Consider the following 19,121-nt stretch of genomic DNA (forward strand, 5'->3'; position numbering starts at 1 on the left):
GTGCGTACCGCACGCCTCGCCGCTATTACCGCGTCGAGCCATCGCTGTCCCGATCGAGTCTCAAGGGTCGCAAAACCACACCACTCAACCCCCACTGCAGAGTACCACCGATCATCACCGACCGATGACGAGTTTCACGCTTCCATTAGACCACTGGGCTCTAGTCCAAATTACGTGTCACTCGCTTTCCCCCCTTGCTGAATAGGCTTCGATTTCCTGGATCCTTACATCGTAGCCCCTCAATCTAGCTCCACCTTCAACATGACTCCATGGTAGATGATCAGTCCACCCTCGCGCCCCGTCGACTTCAAGCTCCGTATGTACACCACCTTGAATCAACCCCGAGCCATAGTCTTGTCGAAGCCAGACAAACCCTCAAGGCCTGCGCCATGTGTTTCCACACCCAGAAGTCGGTCACCATCAGCATCACGCCCCTATGTCGTCGTCGCGGATCCCACCACCATCTTCTGTATCAACCGACTTGCGTCGATCCATCAGACTATCTAGTCCGACCCAGTCGAATTTGTCCAACTGCATTACATGCTCGAGGCTCTCAAATCGTCTTCCAAGAATTTCCATCCATCACATGATAATTTGATCACAGCTGACATGACTTCCCGCAACGCCTTCAAGAATCCCATTGTGCCAAACAAATCTTTTACCCTTGTCCGCCATAACCCAAAATTCCAGTTCCGTTGAACTTCTCCACCTCAAACCTGGTATCCGATGATGCCATGATTCTTTGTATGGCTGACCCTGTGAAAATAACCGGGCAGTCTTCCCGTGATCCCAAGTGCACGAACAGAACCTCCGTGTACTACTAGCGATCAATTAGCTGGTCTTCACGTGATGGCTCTTGCTTTGGCTCAAACCATGATGCTAGCTTTTGCTTGCCAACTCCCTTGCTCATTCCGCTAGATGCGTATCACCACGATGGATTTTCTCTTGCGCCAACTTGATCTGCTGTTTTTGCCTCCCTGTCTGTGTATTATGGAGACTCGGTATCCTTTTGTTTCCTCAAACAAATCTCACGTAGCCTTGCACAGCACGCACAGCTACACATCCAGACCAGTAGCACTTCTCCATGGTCTTAGCGCACGCAGCCACCAGTGGGCCTTGCCTAGACCTGTGCACAAAGGGCTCTTGCATGGACTGGACTCGGATACGTCCGCTGCTGGCATGCGAAGGAGAGTTGCTCGCCACGATCCACCAAAGCGACTCACCGACAATTTTTCCATCTTTGTGTGAGCTCCTTCCCTCGATCCAGACTGCTTCTTGTACACTGCCGCAAACCGCTCGATTCCCGATTGCTTCTACCCGATCTCGTCAACAGTGCACCCAACGATCTCCAAGGAATAATCCACACATCGTCTTTGTGCCGAACTCGACGACGATCCATCCTCTAGATCAACATCCACAGCCTCTGAACAACCTAGCTCTGATACCACTTGTTAGATTAAATCTGAGACATACCGTCGATCATCCAAGGACCAAGCAATCACACAAGCACGACACCGAGATTTGTTAATGAGGTTCACCGATATGGCTACATCCCCGGGGCTTGACTACGGACGCTCCTCCCCGTGACACCGTCACAATACCGCACACCGGCCACCCGGACGCCGGCACACGCAGCCGGCTCCCCTTTGCGTGCCTGTGCTATTATGTTGGCATAGGTTACATCGTGTGTCTACCCCCGCTATATATGAGAGGCCTAGGATACAAGTGTCCTACTAGGACACGACTCTATATCCTATCTAAACACAATACAACTATAAGTCCAACTGTAACCTACTTTGTACACAATATTCGACACAACTCTAACAGGCTTACTTCACTCCACATGCTTGTTACTAGCTAGCTGGTCACCCATCGTCATGTACTAATCTTTTTGCTAGCTATAGTCACCCACCGAATAGGGTGTGGGTAAAGATGACTTTACACAAGTGAACACCAAACGAGTGGATCTTTTAGCATGAGAATAAGTCTAAGATAATCCCTCCGTTTCTAAATATAAGTCTTTTTAGGGTTCTATAATATAGACTACATACGGAGCAAAATAAACGTGCAAAGCAGGACATATAGATTGCAGGAATAGTGCCACTCCTTGTGGATGGTGACCTCTCTATTTTGCAATACGCCGATGACACAATTCTTTTTATGGAACATGATCTCGACAAGGCTCAAAACTTGAAACTCTTGCTTTCAGCATTTGAGCAAATGTCGGGTCTCAAAATAAACTTTCATAAAAGTGAATTCTTCTGCTTTGGAGAAGCCGTTGAGGCGGCGGCCGATTATGCTGACCTATTTGGTTGCGCACATGGCCAATTCCTGATTAAATATCTGGGAATACCGATTCATTATCGGTGCCTCACCATTGCGGAGTGGAAGCATGTAGAGGAGCGTCTAGAGAAACGGTTGAGAAGTTGGAAAGGAAAACTACTCTTAGTTGGGGGACGTTTGGTTTTGATTAACTCTGTTCTCACAAATATGGTTCTCTATATGCTTTCTTTCTTGCGACTCCCAGAAAGGGTCCTACAAAGACTGGACTATTTTAGATCCAGATTCTTTTAGCAAGGATATGAAGTAAGGAAAAAATATAGGCTGGCGAAATGGAGCGTGGTTTGTAGGCCGAAGGACTAAGGTGGCCTTGGAATCCATGACCTGCAGGTCAAGAATGAGGCCCTACTCAGTAAATGATTATTCAAACTTTTTACTGAGGATGGTGTTTGGCAAACCATACTCCGCAACAAGTATCTAGGCCAAAAGGTAGTGTCCCGGGCATTTTGGAAACCCGTCGACTTGCACTTTTGGGCTAGTCTAGTGGCGGCAAAGAAACATCTCTTTCATTTTGGGTCTTTCGTGATAAAGGACGGGTCGGAGATTCATTTTTGGGAAGACATATGTCTAGGCAATGCAAGTCTCTGAGAATAATATCCAGCCTTATACAACATTGCTCGCGATAAGAATAATATTATTGCGTAGGTGCTCAGTTCATACCCGCCGAGTATTTCGTTTAGGCGGGATTTGATTGGGCCCCGACTTGTGTCATGGCATAATCTTTTATCCAGGCTGGATTCAATTAACCTGACGCAAGGCCGGGATGTGTTTCGCTAGAACCTTACTACATCTTGGTATTTCACTGTAGACTCTATTTATCGTGCCTCACACATTCTGAGATACTAGTGAGTAATAACAAGAAAAATTGGAAGTCCAAGATTGCACTAGAAGTGAAAATTTTCATGTGGTATATTTGTAGGGGAGTTGTGTTAACCAAGGACAACCTCGCACGAGCAACTGGCAAGGGAGTAAGAGGTGTTCCTTTTGTATTCATGACGAGACAATCAAACACCTATTTTTTCAATGCAAGTTTGCACATTCTACGTGACCAGTCATCTTAATAGCGTCAAATTTGCATCCGCCCACAAGTGTTGCCAATATTTTTGGTCATTGGTTGGACGGTATTCCAAATAGTTTTAAAACGCTAATAAGGGTGGGAGCGTATGCCTTAATTTGGTTGCTTTGACTATGTAGAAATGACTTGATTTTTAATGAAAAAAATGCTTCTTCTGCAGGTTATTTTCTGGTATACGCACTCGCTACGTACGTGGTCCATTCTACAACGATGACTATGGAGGTTCTTTTCTCAACATGGGTGGCAGCATAAACTTCAGATCGATCCACCACCTCCTTCGACATAGGCATAGTGTCGGTCTATAGGACTCTACTGTTGCCGATTTGTCATTTTTTATTTGATAAATTTTTGTCGGACTTTCGGATTTGGCTGTGTGCATCCTAATTATGCAGAGGCCGGGTGTTACTCATAATGCTTTGTATCCGCTTGATGCTACATTTTGAGATAATAAAATCGTCCTTTATCAAAAAAAGAGCAAAATGAGTGAATCTATACTCTAAACTATTTCAATATACATCCGTATGTAGTTCATTTTAAAATCTCTAAAAGGACTTATATTTAGGAACGGAGAGAGTACATCGTACTCCGTGCTACTACTACCGTGGATGAATTAGTGACCTCTGATTGGCCAGCCAGGCGTCTTCCATACTTTGCACTATATCCAGTCTCTTGTGTACCGCAACTCCGGCTGACTAAAGAAAGGACTACCGGTAGAAAGAAGTCGATGGAGTGAACAACTGAGTGGGTGGCATAACATCGATTTGACATCTCACAACTGTAGCTGGCCAACAAATGCCTTCTTTAAAACAGTACTGGCTACTCCCTCCGTTCCCAAATAAAAGTCTTTCTAAAGATTCCAACAAGTGACTACATACGGAGCAAAATGAGTGAATCTGCACTCTAAAATATGTCTACATACATCCGTATATTGTTGTCCATTTAAAATATCTAAAAAGACTTATATTTAGGAACGGAGGGAGTAGTTCTTAACAATGGTTACACAGCAAGACATGCAAGCCAAAACACACAACATGATATGCAAGCCAAAACACGCAACTAAAAGTAGAGGCCAAGACAACGGCGACATGCCGTTGTCGCCGTGGGCACGCCGGTGCTGCAAGGTTCTGCTTCTACAACAGATTCCTGGACGACAAGTTCCGCTCTATCACCCCCATCTCCACACCAGCACCGCCTGCAGACACATGTTCACATCATTAGCAATGCAATAATATTTTCTTATATAGTACAGTACAATAGTTGAATCTCGCGATTCGGGAAGTAGTTGAATCTCGTACGAGGGCACAGTAAAAAGGGAAATCCATCAAAAACTTTTAAGATTTGATGATGAAACTTATGGTTTTTGCATCTAGCTAGTTTCAGAGATATAATTTTAAGAAATTTTTTTTATTGGTTGTAGACACAAAATAATTGATATTTATTGATCGCTCGTACTAAGTTTCAATGTTGAAACTTAACATTTGTTTTACAGTTGTCAAAATATATTCAAAGTGGATCTTATTTGAAAGCGTTGGTCACGAGAAACACGAATATGAAAACATAACTTAATTTGGAATTTTTATTTAAAAGATATAGAACTTTGAAAATCTGAAGCCAAAATAAAAAGCTGGCAGTAGGGACTTGAGTGCCCTCTCAGTTGCATGCCGCGAATCTTCGTTCCATATCCAGACACAATTGAACTTCACAACAACGCATGACCAGCGAAATGATCTAGAAAACAGTGCATATCCGGACAATGAATCTACACAACAATGCATATCCGGCTAAATAACAACTTACTTGTTCAGTGATTTTCTTTTGGATGGTGTATCATTGATGGTTGAGAGACTTCGTGCCATGGTTGCAGGTGCGCACATCGTAGTAGGGCTCGAAATGGTTGTGTTCATGGAACCAAAGAGTGAATGTTGGCCCAACATGTTTTGCCCTTTTGCTCCGTGCCATGAATTGGATCGAAGCTAGTGGCTAAACATGCTCCGCACAACTACTCGTCTTCCCGCATGTTGAAGCTTTCTCCTCGGCCCATCTTCTTTGGGTCGGCAGCAAAATTATCCAGGTCATTGTTGTTACCGTCATTTTCCTGTTGTCCGGCGGCCCAATTGCTACGTGGCCGACTGGGTGTAGACCGGCTGCATACCCGGCTGGGTGTACGTGTCGTTGTAGCCCGGATGCGAGCGTGGATGGGTGCCGACCTGGGTGGGCTCTAAGTCATCCACATGCCTGTCCTCGTAGCAACCTCCTCCTCCGCCTCCCTCGTGGACGATGTCAAACATCTCCCTGTCCACGTCATCATAGCCGGCTCGCCCGCTTTAGCCATACTAACGAACATCGTGTGGGCACCCAGCTGCTCCACACCCATCGTCCGTGTCTGGAGAAGCTGCGACAATGAATACTTCAAGAAAAGCAACGGCGCCGCGTTGACATCGACGCGGTAAGGCACTTGGATGACGACAGATGCTGGAGACTGCCTACCAAGTTGATTGGCTGCGTAGTAGTATGGAGCCCTATAATGCTCCAACCATGGAAGCGTCTACATTGTCGGCGACGGCAGTAGGGCCCCGCGTCCCAGGCTTGGCACTCCACCATGTCCGCCGCCATCGGCACGTCCACCACCATGTTTACCACCTCTACCCTCCCCCCCCGGCCTTCTGCTACTTGGGCGGCACAACCTACGCGGCCTTCGCTCTGAGGAGGCAATTTTTCCGTGTCTTCGAGTTGATCTTCCAAGCGAGCGTGGTCGCCGGATCCTCCACAGCCGTCGTCTTCGGCAGCTTCTCCTACAAGTCCATGCATCGTCGGCGGTGAAAAGGGGCAGGAATTGGATGGAGAGCGGGAGGTGGAAGATCCGAGTGGGGAATTTTGCCGCAAGCTACAAAAGCGCGGGCTCCGTCTTACTTTTGGGTGGGCCTAGGGTGTCGAAGTCCTACATGGTTTGTGTCTGTACTCCCGAAACCCCCCGCCCCCCTATTTGGTTCTGATTGGCGGGAAAATTTCGATCCGGACTGCTCGGCGTATCGATGGGGTCGCAGTTTGATGGCTTGCGGCCCGAACAGCAGCTCCCGGACGGATACATGCAGTTGGGGGGTGGGGGGGGGGGGGGAGGGGGGTCAGCGTTGGATATGCCCTTACCCATATCGTACTTCTTACACTTAATGATTGTCCTCGGATGTCGTACATAGGCGGACAAGTTCCTATCATTAAATCTGAAAAATTCAGTGTCACATGTAAATAATGAGCTAACTTGTCTTCCAATCTTCAAATAATATTGACTAGCAAACATGCGCATGCGTTGCAGCAGAATAAGTTTTTTTCTCACAAGCACAATAAGGATTGATCAAGACAGCTGCTGACCCCTATTCCCTTGGTTCATGCCCTCTATTTGAACACGATGTGTCACCGATTATTCTCCTTTCCGCTGATGCCGACGATGGCCGCGACAAACCTATGCTGCATGGAATATTCTTATATTGTCTAATTATTTGTGTGTGAAACAATTTTTTTTCAACTTCTACATTATAAAGTTAAAAGCAAAAGTTTAAGCATGAAGTTCACCACATCGTCGTGTGCAACTTCTGCACCGTGGCCAATATCCTATCCCTGCCGACCAGAATCCAATCATCTAGTTCAGCTACATATAGGACATAAATAACAGATGTATAGTTACATAACAAACTACTCCCTCCGTTTGGAATTACTCGTCGAAGAAATGAATGTATCTAGATGTATTTTAGTTGTAGATACATCCATTTTTGTGACAAGTAATTCCGAACGGAGGGAGTAAGAAAAAGTAAGAGCTATGAAAGAATTGAAGAAAATTTACTCGGTTTACTGGTGAAATTTGTGTGGAATCCGTGCTGACCTGAAAGAACAATAGAAACAATTAGAAAAGGGGATTGTGTGTTTGAAGGATTTGCTAAGCTGAAGAAAAATATTATATCTTTGCCACTAGTACGGCATAATTCCGGAGACACGTCCATGGAGAAGAGTAGAATGAAACAAGCGATCAGAGTCTCAGGAGACGGTGGTCGTAATGATTTGCTCAGGATCTCTGATCGAAGCCATGACCCACGAGTCCACGACACACGCACAAGGGTGATCGGTCTCACATCGCTGAAGCATTGAACATTGAAGTAGGAGGAGTGGGTGAATAGGGAGATAGCGCGTTAACTGTACTGCTCTACCCTCGCTGTGCGCGCATTGAAGCCCCGTCCTCCCAGCTCGACCCCCACTCCCTCGCCAGGCCAGCAGGGAGAAAAGATTTTGCTCCTGTCGTGCAAGCGCACAGTAGCACCATGCATGCCATTGCCTTGTCGCCAGAGTCCAGACTCGAGATGAGAGTGAGAAGGAGATGAGGCCAACTCCACCGCGCGACCTCATCCTGTCCGGACCTATCCGTTTGGGGTAAAACGGATAAACCGGGCGGCCAGCGCGTGAGAGCAAACGGACTTATGTCTGTTTTGTGTCCGTTTTCGACCCATCCGCGGTCCAAGTTTGCGTCGCTTTTGGGGTGAAACGGACACCACGCGGATGCGCCGGCCGTCCGCGCGTGTCCTCTCCTGGCCCTCCCCTGGCCCGCCCGTCGGTGGCACAGGACGGGACTTTTTCTATCCGCCCTCCTCCCTCCCTCCGGCCACATCCCACTCCACTCTTCACCACTCTTCCACACTCTTTCCCTCGCCGCCCGCTGCCGCCACCGCTGCCATTGCGGCCGTGCAACACGGACGCACGCTCGCCCAGCCCCTTCCCCTCGTCGCCGCCGAGCTACCCAACCACGGCCACCTGGTTTGCGCACCCGCCGGCCGGATTTGGGATGGATCCGGTCGGTCTTGAGCTCGCGGGGCCGCGCCAAGTTACTTGCTTTTCTCAAAACTACTACTTTTACTGTTTTGCAAAACTGAAATTAGCAAACAGACACTTACATTGTTCCTACAATGACTGCAGAGCATGTCGTCAACTCAGAAGGTGCACTTGAGTTCCCCTTGTTTCCCACCGACCACCCATGCGTCCAACAACATCGTGGTCGTCCGATGTCAACTGAAAGCATCACTGAAACTGATGATGCAGACCTGCCCATTGACTTGATACGGAATGAGAGCATAAACAACTTTGCCTTTCTAATGCCCGTCCAGCTGGGCACGCCACCGGTCTGGAATCTCGTGGCAGTTGACACTGGATTGCCGTTCTGCTTTGTTCAGTGTAGACCTTGCACCCTGTGGTGCAACGATCAAGAGGGTGCTGGCCAGATATTCGATCCCAAGAAATCCAAGAGTTTCAGGCGCGTTGGGTGCTCGGCGAAAGCCTGCCGGGCACTTCAGTCGCGGCTGCGTCTGCCGTTCAAAGCATGCATGGAGAAAGAGGATAGCTGCCTTTATAGTGCATCATACCGGAAAGGATCCTATTATTCAGTCGGCAAGCTGGTGGCAGACACAATCTCCATTGGGCGTGATGGCAAGGGATACAGTATTCCCAGCTTCATCTTCGGCTGCAGCTTGGACATCGAGTATGATCAGGGCGAGGCCGGCATATTCGGATTCGGTGCCGCGCCGTCTTCTTTCTTCTTAGAGGTGGTAAGGGTGGTTAACTATCGGGCATTCAGCTACTGTTTTCCGAGTGACAGAAAAAGACTGGATATTTGTCCATCGGGGATTACAACCGTGATAATTCTACTTCTTACACCCCCTTGTTCGTGGCTCATCAATGTCCGGTGTTTGCACTGACGCTGGATAAGGCGGTGGTCAATGGGATTACGCTCATCACAGACCCCTCAGAAATGATGGTTGACACTGGGGCAAAATGGATGGTGCTGCGGTCTGATACCTTCAGCCAACTTGAGACGGTAATCTCCAAGGCTTTGGGAACTTTGGGATATAAGCGCACCCTTGTTCTGGGACCAAATCATATGTGCTATGAGGAGGACTTATTGACAGTGTTCCGCAATTGGTCCGCTTTGCCTGTGGTACAGCTTTCGTTCGACATGGCTGCGAAACTTACATTGGCACCCGAGAGCTCATTTCATTTTACAAGCAGTCATGGACTATGCACGTATTTCATGAGAGATGCTGGCATGGGGAAAGCAGGTTTGCAGCTGATGGGGAACTCGGTCACACGGTCGATCGGCGTCACCTTTGATTTTCACGGGGGCCGATTTGCTTTTAGGGATGGAGACTGCTGATCAGCCATCAGCCTAAAATGTGAGTGTGACAGGTCAGTTATTCTTCACTTCTTAATTATAATGTTAATATTGTGTATTGATACGCAAAGGATTGGCACTGATAGATGCATGCTTGATCCATTGTTTGCAGCCACCTCCTCGACGGCGCAGGACATGTCCTCTAGGACAGCAATAACTGGCGCTGGGCCTGAAGATAGTGGGGTTTGCGGCTGCTCCTGCAGTTCTGCTCGCTCGTTCTGGAGCTTTGTGTGTTCTTGTTTCAGTATACTAGATTCCCAATAATTGTAACAACGCATGTCCAGCTTGTGCACTACTTGGCTATTAAAGAATAAGGTCATAAACCCTTTCGGTGTTGCATTCCTTCAGAGTCTCATAGTATTGTGCTACGCCAGAGCATCTACAGCCAGAACTCTCATATCCGCACGAAAGTTCGGGTGGCCTGCCCGGAAAGAAAACTGCCACCCAACCGGACCTGACAAACTCGGCCCATACGTCCAGGCTGACGAGCACCCCTCATTCCAAGCTCATATCTAGTGCGGATATGGGGGTTCCCGGATGCATCTGCCACATCCGCCTGTTGGCAGGTACCCAAGCCAAATCTCTTGAAGACCATTGAGATTGCTGGACCTGCCATCTTCCTCTCCTCTTTTTTGCCTCATCCATACAGGCGCCACAGTAGCTCCGCCGCCATCGTTGATCCGTCGTCGTTCCCAACCCACAATGCCCATTCGGAGGCCCCAACCCACAATGCCGCTGACCGTGCCGCCACCGGACGGGCAGGCCGCCATCCACAAGAATTTATGAAATATGAAAGTACTAGCCAAAGTGAAAATCTTCATATGGAGGTGTCTGCACAACGCCATCCCGTGCTATAGTACTCTTATGAATTGCCACATTGGACGGGTTTCTCAATAACCGTTGCGTCAAGCTGGGGTGGAAGTTCTTTCAAAAAAAAAAAACCGGGGTGGAAGACATTTTTCATATGTTGTTTAATTGTACTAAATCACATGCAGTTTGGGATGCTCTCGGGATCACACCAGATATCAATTTCGCTTGTATCGCCGATGAGTCAAGAGCATCCCTCATGGAGTTTATCCTATGCGACATTGTTGGGGAACGTAGTAATTTCAACAAAATTCCTATGCACACGCAAGATCATGGTGATGCATAGCAATGAGAGGGGAGAGTATTGTCTACGTACCCTCGTAGACTCTAAGCGGAAGCGTTATGACAACGCGGTTGATGTAGTCATACGTCTTCACGATCCGACTGATCCAAGTACCGAACGCACGACACCTCCGAGTTCTGCACATGTTCAGCTCGGTGACGTCCCACAAACTCACGATCCAGCAGAGCTTCGCGGGAGAGTTCCGTTAGCACGATGGCGTGATGACGGTGTTGATGATGCTACCGACGCAGGCCTTCGCCTAAGCACCGCTACGATATTACCGACGTGGATTATGGTGGAGGGGGGCACCGCACACGGCTAAGAGAGATCAATGATCAACTTATGTGTCTAGAGGTACCCCATGCACCTGTATATAAAGGAGCAAGGGGGAAGGCCGGCCGGCCCCTGTAGGGCGCGCTAGGAGGAGTCCTCCTCCTCCTAGTAGGAGTAGGACTCCCCTCTTTCCTACTCCTACTAGGAGGGGGAAAGGAAGGGGGAGAGGGAGAAGAAAAGGGGGGCGCCGCCCCCCCTCTCCTAGTCCAATTCGGACCAGAGGGGCAGGGGCACGCGGCCTACACTAGGCCAGCTCTCTCTCTCTCCACTAAGGTCCATTAGACCCACTATTTCTGCCCGGGGGGGGGGGGGGTACCGGTAACCCTCCGGCACTCCGGTTTTGTACGAAACTGTCCGGAACACTTCCGATGTCCGAATATAGTCATCCAATATATCGATGTTTACGTCTCGACCATTTTGAGACTCCTCGTCATGTCCGAGATCATATCTGGGACTCCAAACTACCTTCGGTACATCAAAACACAAAAACACATAATACCGATCCTCACCGAACTTTAAGCATGCGGACCCTACGGGTTTGAGAACTATATAGACATGACCAAGTCTCGTCTCCAGTCAATAACCAATAGTGGAACCTGGATGTTCATATTGGTTCCTACATATTCTACGAAGATCTTTATCGGTCAAACCGCATAACTACATACGTTGTTCCCTTTGTCAACGGTATGTTACTTGCCCGAGATTCGATCGTCGGTATCTCAAAATACCTAGCTCAATCTCGTTACCGGAAAGTCTCTTTACTCGTTCCATAATGCATCATCCCGCAACTAACTCATTAGTCACATTGCTTGCAAGGCTTATAGTGATGTGCATTACCGAGAAGGCCCAGAGATACCTCTCTGACAATCGGAGTGACAAATCCTAATCTCGATCTATGCCAACTCAACAAGTACCATCGAAGACACCTGTAGAGCACCTTTATAATCACCCAGTTACATTGTGATGTTTGGTAGCACACAAAGTGTTCCTCCGGTAATCGGGAGTTGCATAGTCTCATAGTCATAGGAACATGTATAAGTCATGAAGAAAGCAATAGCAACATACTAAACGATCAAGTGCTAAGCTAACGGAATGGGTCAAGTCAATCACATCATTCTACTAATGGTGTGATCCCCTTTATCAAATGACAACTCATGTCTATGATTAGGAAACCTTAACCATCTTTGATCAACGAGCTAGTCAAGTAGAGGCATACTAGTGACACTATATTATTGTCTATGTATTCACACATGTATTATGTTTCCAGTTAATACAATTCTAGCATGAATAATAAACATTTATCATGAAATAAGGAAATAAATAATAACTTTATTATTGCCTCTAGGGAATATTTCCTTCAGTCTCCCACTTGCACTAGAGTCAATAATCTAGTTCACATTGCCATGTGATTCAACACCAATAGTTCACATCACCATGTGATTAACACCCATAGTTCATATCGCCATGTGACCAACACTCAAAGGGTTTACTAGAGTCAGTAATCTTAGTGCACATCGTCATGTGATTAACACCCAAAGAGTACTAAGGTGTGATTATGTTTTGCTTGTGAGAGAAGTATAGTCAACGGGTTTGCCATACTCAGATCCGTAAGTATTTTGGAAATTTCTATGTCTACAATGCTCTGCACGGAGCTACTCTAGTTAATTGCTCCCACTTTCAATATGTATCCAGATTGAGACTTAGAGTCATCTGGATCACTATCAAAACTTGCATCGACGTAACCCTTTACGAAGAACCTTTTGTCACCTCCATAATCGAGAAACATATCCTTATTCCACTAAGGATAATTTTGACGAATGTCCAGTGATCTACTCCTAGTTCACTATTGTACTCCCTTGCCAAACTCAGGGCAAGGTATACAATAGGTCTGGTCCATAGCATGACATACTTTATAGAACCTATGACTGAGGCATAGGGAATGACTTTCATTCTCTTTCTATTTTCTGCCGTGGTCGGGATTTGAGTCTTACTCAATTTCACACCTTTGCAACACATGCAAGAACTCTTTCTTTGACTGTTCCATTTTGAACTACTTCAAAATCTTGTCAAGGTATGTACTCATTGAAAATCTTATCAAGCGTCTTGATCTATCTCAATAGATCTTGCTGCTCAATATGTAAGTAGCTTTACTGAGGTCTTTCTTTTGAAGAAATCCTTTCAAACACTCCTTTATGCTTTCCAGAAAATTCTACATCATTTCTGATTAACAATATGTCATTCACATATACTTATTAGAAATGTTGTAGTGCTTCCACTCACTTTCTTGTAAATACATGCTTCACCACAAGTCTGTATAAAACTATATGCTTTGATCAACTCATAAAATTGTATATTCCAACTCCGAGATGCTTGCACCAGTCCATAGATGGATCGCTGGAGCTTGCACATTTTGTTAGCACCTTTAGGATCGACAAAACCTTCTGGTTGCACCATATACAACTCTTCTTTATGAAATCCATTAAGGAATGTAGTTTTGACATCCATTTGCCAGATTTCATAAAATCTGGCAATTGCTAACATGATTCAGACATACTTAAGCATTGCTACGAGTGAGAAAATCTCATCTTATTCAACACCTTGAACTTTGTCAAAAACCTTTTCTCGACACGTCTATCTTTGTAGATAGTAACACTACTATTAGTGTCCGTCTTCCTCTTGAAGATCCATTTATTTTCTATGGCTTGCCGATCATCGGGCAAGTCAATAAAGTCCACACTTTTTTCTCATACATGGATCCCATCTCAGATTTCATGGCCTCAAGCCATTTCGTGGAATCTGGGCTCATCATCGCTTTCTCGTAGTTCATAGGTTCGTCATGGTCAAGTAACATGACCTCCAGAACAGGATTACCGTACCACTCTGGTGCAGATCTTACTCTGGTTGACCTACGAGGTTCGGTAGTAACTTGATCTGAAGTTACATGATCATCATCATTAGCTTCCTCACTAATTGGTGTAGGAGTCACAGGAATAGATTTCTGTGATAAACTACTTTCCAATAAGGGAGCAGGTACAATTACCTCATCAAGTTCTACCTTCCTCCCACTCACTTCTTTCGAGAGAAACTCCTTCTCTAGAAAGGATCCATTCTAAGCAACGAATGTCTTGCCTTCGAATCTATGATAGAAGGTGTACCCAACTGTCTCCTTTGGGTATCCTATGAAGACACATTTCTCCGATTTGGGTTTGAGCTAATCACGATGAAACCTTTTCACACAAGCATCGCAATCCCAAACTTTAGGAAACGACAACTTAGTGTTGAGGAACGTAGTAATTTCAAAAAAATTCCTACGCACACGCAAGATCATGGTGATGCATAGCAACGAGAGGGGAGAGTGTTGTCCACGTACCCTCGTAGACCGAAAGCGGAAGTGTTAGCACAACGCGGTTGATGGAGTCGTATGTCTTCATGATCCGACCGATCAAGTATCGAACGTACAGTACCTCCGAGTTCAGCACACGTTCAGCTCGATGACGTCCCACGAACTCCGATCCAGTAGAGCTTTGCGGGAGAGTTCCATCAGCACGACGGCATCATGATGGTGTTGATGATGCCACCGACGCAGGGCTTCGCCTAAGCACCGGCACGATATTACCGAGGTGGAATCTGGTGGAGGGGGGCACCGCAAATGGTTAAGAGATCAAGAGATCAATTGTTGTGTCTAGAGGTGCCCCCTGCCCCCTTATATAAAGGATCAAGGGGGAGGGGGTGGCCAGCCAGGAGGAGGCGCGCCAGGGAGGAGTCCTACTCCCACCAGGAGTAGGTCTCCCTCTTTTCCTAGTTGGTGTAGGAGGGGGAAGGAAGGGAGAGAGGAGAGGAAGGAAAGGGGGGGCGCCGCCCCCCTTCCTTGTCCTATTCGGACTAGAGGGGGAGGGGGCGCGCGGCCTGCTCTAGACGCCCCTCCTCTTCTCCACTAGGGCCTATTAGGCCCATTAACCCCCCCCAGGGGGTTTCGGTAACCTCCCGGTACTCCGGTATATGTCCGAAACCTCCCGAAACACTTCCGGTGTCCGAACATATAGTCATCCAATATATCGATCTTTACGTCTCGACCATTTCGAGACTCCTCGTCATGTCCGTGATCATATCCGGGACTCCGAACTACCTTCGGTACATCAAAACACAAAAACTCATAATACTGATCGTCACCGAACTTTAAGCGTGCGGACCCTACGGGTTCGAGAACTATGTAGACATGACCGAGACACGTCTCCGGTCAATAACCAATAGCGGAACCTGGATGCTCATATTGGCTCCTACATATTCTACGAAGATCTTTATCGGTCAAACCGCATAACAACCTACGTTGTTCCCTTTGTCATCGGTATATTACTTGCCCAAGATTTGATCGTCGGTATCTCAATACCTAGTTCAATCTCGTTACCGGCAAGTCTATTTACTCGTTACGTAATGCATCATCCCGTAACTAACTCATTAGCCCAGAGATACCTCTCCGACAATCGGAGTGACAAATCCTAATCTCGAAATACGCCAACTCAAGAAGTACCTTCGGAGACACCTGTACAGCACCTTTATAATCACCCAGTTACATTGTGACATTTGGTAGCACACAAAGTGTTCCTCCGGTAATCGTGAGTTACATAATCTCATAGTCACAGGAACATGTATAAGTCATGAAGAAATCAATAGCAGTAAACTAAATGATCAAGTGCTAAGCTAACGGAATGGGTTAAGTCAATCACATAATTCTCCTAATGATGTGATCCCGTTAATCAAATGACAACTCATGTCTATGGCTAGGAAACTCAACAATCTTTGATCAACGAGCTAGTCAAGTAGAGGCATACTAGTGACACTATGTTTGTCTATGTATTCACACATGTATTATGTTTCCGGTTAATACAATTCTAGCATGAATAATAAACATTTATCATGATATGAGGAAAATAAATAATAACTTTATTATTGCCTCTAGGGCATATTTCCTTCAGTCTCCCACTTGCACTAGAGTCAATAATCTAGATTACATAATAATGATTCTAACACCCATGGAGTCTTGGTGCTGATCATGTTTTGCTCGTGGAAGAGGCTTAGTCAACGGGTCTGCAACATTTAGATCCGTATGTATTTTGCAAATCTCTATGTATCCCACCTGGACTTGGTTCCGGATGGAATTGAAGCGTCTCTTGATGTGCTTGGTTCTCTTGTGAAATCTGAATTCCTTTGCCAAGGCAATTGCACCAGTATTGTCACAAAATATTTTCATTGGACCCGATGCACTAGGTATGACACCTAGATCGGATATGAACTCCTTCATTCAGACTCCTTCAGTTGCTGCTTCCGAAGCAGCTATGTACTCCGCTTCACACGTAGATCCCGCCTTGACACTTTGTTTAGAACTGCACCAACTAACAGCTCCACCGTTCAATATAAACATGTATCCGGTTTGCAATTTAGAATCGTCTGAATCAGTGTCAAAGCTTGCATCGACGTAACCATTTACGACTAGCCCTTTGTCACCTCCATAAATAAGAAACGTATCCTTAGTCCTTTTCAGGTATTTCAGGATGTTCTTGACCGCTGTCAAGTGATCCACTCCTGGATTACTTTGGTACCTCCCTTCTAAACTAATAGCAAGGCACACATCAGGTCTGGTACACAGCATTGCATACATGATAGAGCCTATGGCTGAAGGATAGGGAACATCTTTTATTTTCTCGCTATCTTCTGCAGTGGTCGGGCATTGAGTCTGACTCAACTTCACTCCTTGTAACACAGGCAAGAACCCTTTCTTTGCTTGATCCATTTTGAATTTCTTCAAAACTTTATCAAGGTATGTGCTTTGTGAAAGTCCAATTAAGCGTCTTGATCTATCTCTATAGATCTTGATGCCCAATATATAAGCAGCTTCACCGAGGTCTTTCATTCAAAAACTCTTATTCAAGTATCCTTTTATGCTATCTAGAAATTCTATATCATTTCCAATCAACAATATGTCGTCCACATATAATATTAGAAATGCTACAGAGCTCCCACTCACTTTCTTGTAAATACAGACTTCTCCAAAAGTCTGTATAAAACCATATGCTTTGATCACACTATCAAAACGTTTATTCCAACTCCGAGAGGCTTGCACCAGTCCATAAATGGATCGCTGGAGCTTGCACACTTTGTTAGCTCCCTTTGATTCGACAAAACCTTCTGGTTGCATCATATACAACTCTTCTTCCAGAAATCCATTCAGGAATGCAGTTTTGACATCCATTTGCCAAATTTCATAATCATAAAATGCGGCAATTGCTAACATGATTCGGACAGACTTAAGCACCGCTACGGGTGAGAAAGTCTCATCGTAGTCAACCCCTTGAACTTGTCAAAAACCTTTCGCAACAAGTCGAGCTTTGTAGACAATAACATTACCGTCAGCGTCAGTCTTCTTCTTGAAGGTCCATTTATTCTTAATGGCTTGCCGATCATCGGGCAAGTAAACCAAAGTCCACACTTTGTTCTCATAGATGGATCCCATCTCAGATTTCATGGCCTCAAGCCATTTTGCGGAACCTGGGCTCACCATCGCTTCTTCATAGCTCGTAGGTTCTCCTTGGTCAAGTAACATGACCTCCAGAATAGGATTACCATACCAATCTGGTGCGGATCATACTCTGTTTGACCTACGAGGTTCGGTAGTAACTTGATCTGAAGTTTCATGATCAACATCATTAGCTTCCTCACTATAGGCGTCACAGGAACCGGTTGTTGTGATGAACTACTTTCCAATAAAGGAGCAGGTATAGTTACCTCATCAAGTTCTACTTTCCTCCCACTCACTTCTTTCGAGAGAAACTCTTTATCTAGAAAGGATCCATTCTTAGCAACAAATGTCTTGCCTTCGGATCTGTGATAGAAGGTGTACCCAACAGTTTCCTTTGGGTATCCTATGAAGACACATTTATCCAATTTGGGTTCGAGCTTATCAGGTTGAAGTTTTTTCACATAAGCATCACAACCCCAAACTTTAAGAAACGACAACTTTTGTTTCTTGCCAAACCACAGTTCATAAGGCGTCGTCTCAACGGATTTTGATGGTGCCCTATTTAATGTGAATGCATCCGTCTCTAAAGCATACCCCCAAAACGATAGTGGTAAATCAGTAAGAGACATCATAGATCGCACCATATCTAGTAAAGTACGATTACGGCGTTCGTACACACCATTACGTTGTGGTGTTTCGGGTGGCGTGAATTGTGAAACTATTCCACATTGTTTCAAATGTAGACCAAACTCGTAACTCAAATATTCTCCTCCACGATCAGATCGTAGAAACTTTATTTCCTTATTACGATGATTTTCCACTTCACTTTGAAATTCTTTGAACTTTTCAAATGTTTCAGACTTATATTTCATTAAGTAGATATACCCATATCTGCTCAAATCATCTGTGAAGGTGAGAAAATAACGATACTCGCCGTGAGCCTCAATATTCATCGGACCACATACATCAGTATGTATGATTTCCAATAAATCTGTTGCTCACTCCATTGTTCCGGAGAACTGCGTTTTAGTCATCTTGCCCATGAGGCATGGTTCGCAAGTACCAAGTGATTTATAATCAAATGATTCCAGAAGTCCATCAGTATGGAGTTTCTTCATGCGCTTTACACCAATATGACCTAAATTGTAGTGCCACAAATAAGTTGCACTATCATTATCAACTCTGCATCTTTTGGCCATAACATTATGAATATGTGTATCACTACTATCGAGATTTAATACAAATAGACCACTCTTCAAGGGTGCATGACCATAAACGATATTACTCATATAAATAGAACAACCATTATTCTCAGATTTAAATGAATAACCATCTCGCATCAAACAAGATCCAGATATAATGTTCATGCTTAACACTAGCACCAAATGACAATTATTCAGGTCTAATACTAATCCCGAAGGTAGATGTAGAGGTAGCATGCTGACGGCGATCACATCGACTTTGGAACCATTTCCCACGCGCATCGCCACCTTGTCCTTAGCCA

General features: G+C 45.6%; 1 pseudogene; it reads left to right on the forward strand.

The window, feature by feature from the left end:
• Positions 1-8,361: 8,361 nt before the first annotated feature.
• On the forward strand, positions 8,362-9,602 carry LOC123090307 (aspartyl protease family protein At5g10770-like; annotated as a pseudogene).
• The last annotated feature ends 9,519 nt before the right edge of the window (positions 9,603-19,121 follow it).

Source organism: Triticum aestivum, chromosome 4B, assembly GCF_018294505.1.
Source record: "Triticum aestivum cultivar Chinese Spring chromosome 4B, IWGSC CS RefSeq v2.1, whole genome shotgun sequence".
Taxonomy (NCBI): domain Eukaryota; kingdom Viridiplantae; phylum Streptophyta; class Magnoliopsida; order Poales; family Poaceae; genus Triticum; species Triticum aestivum.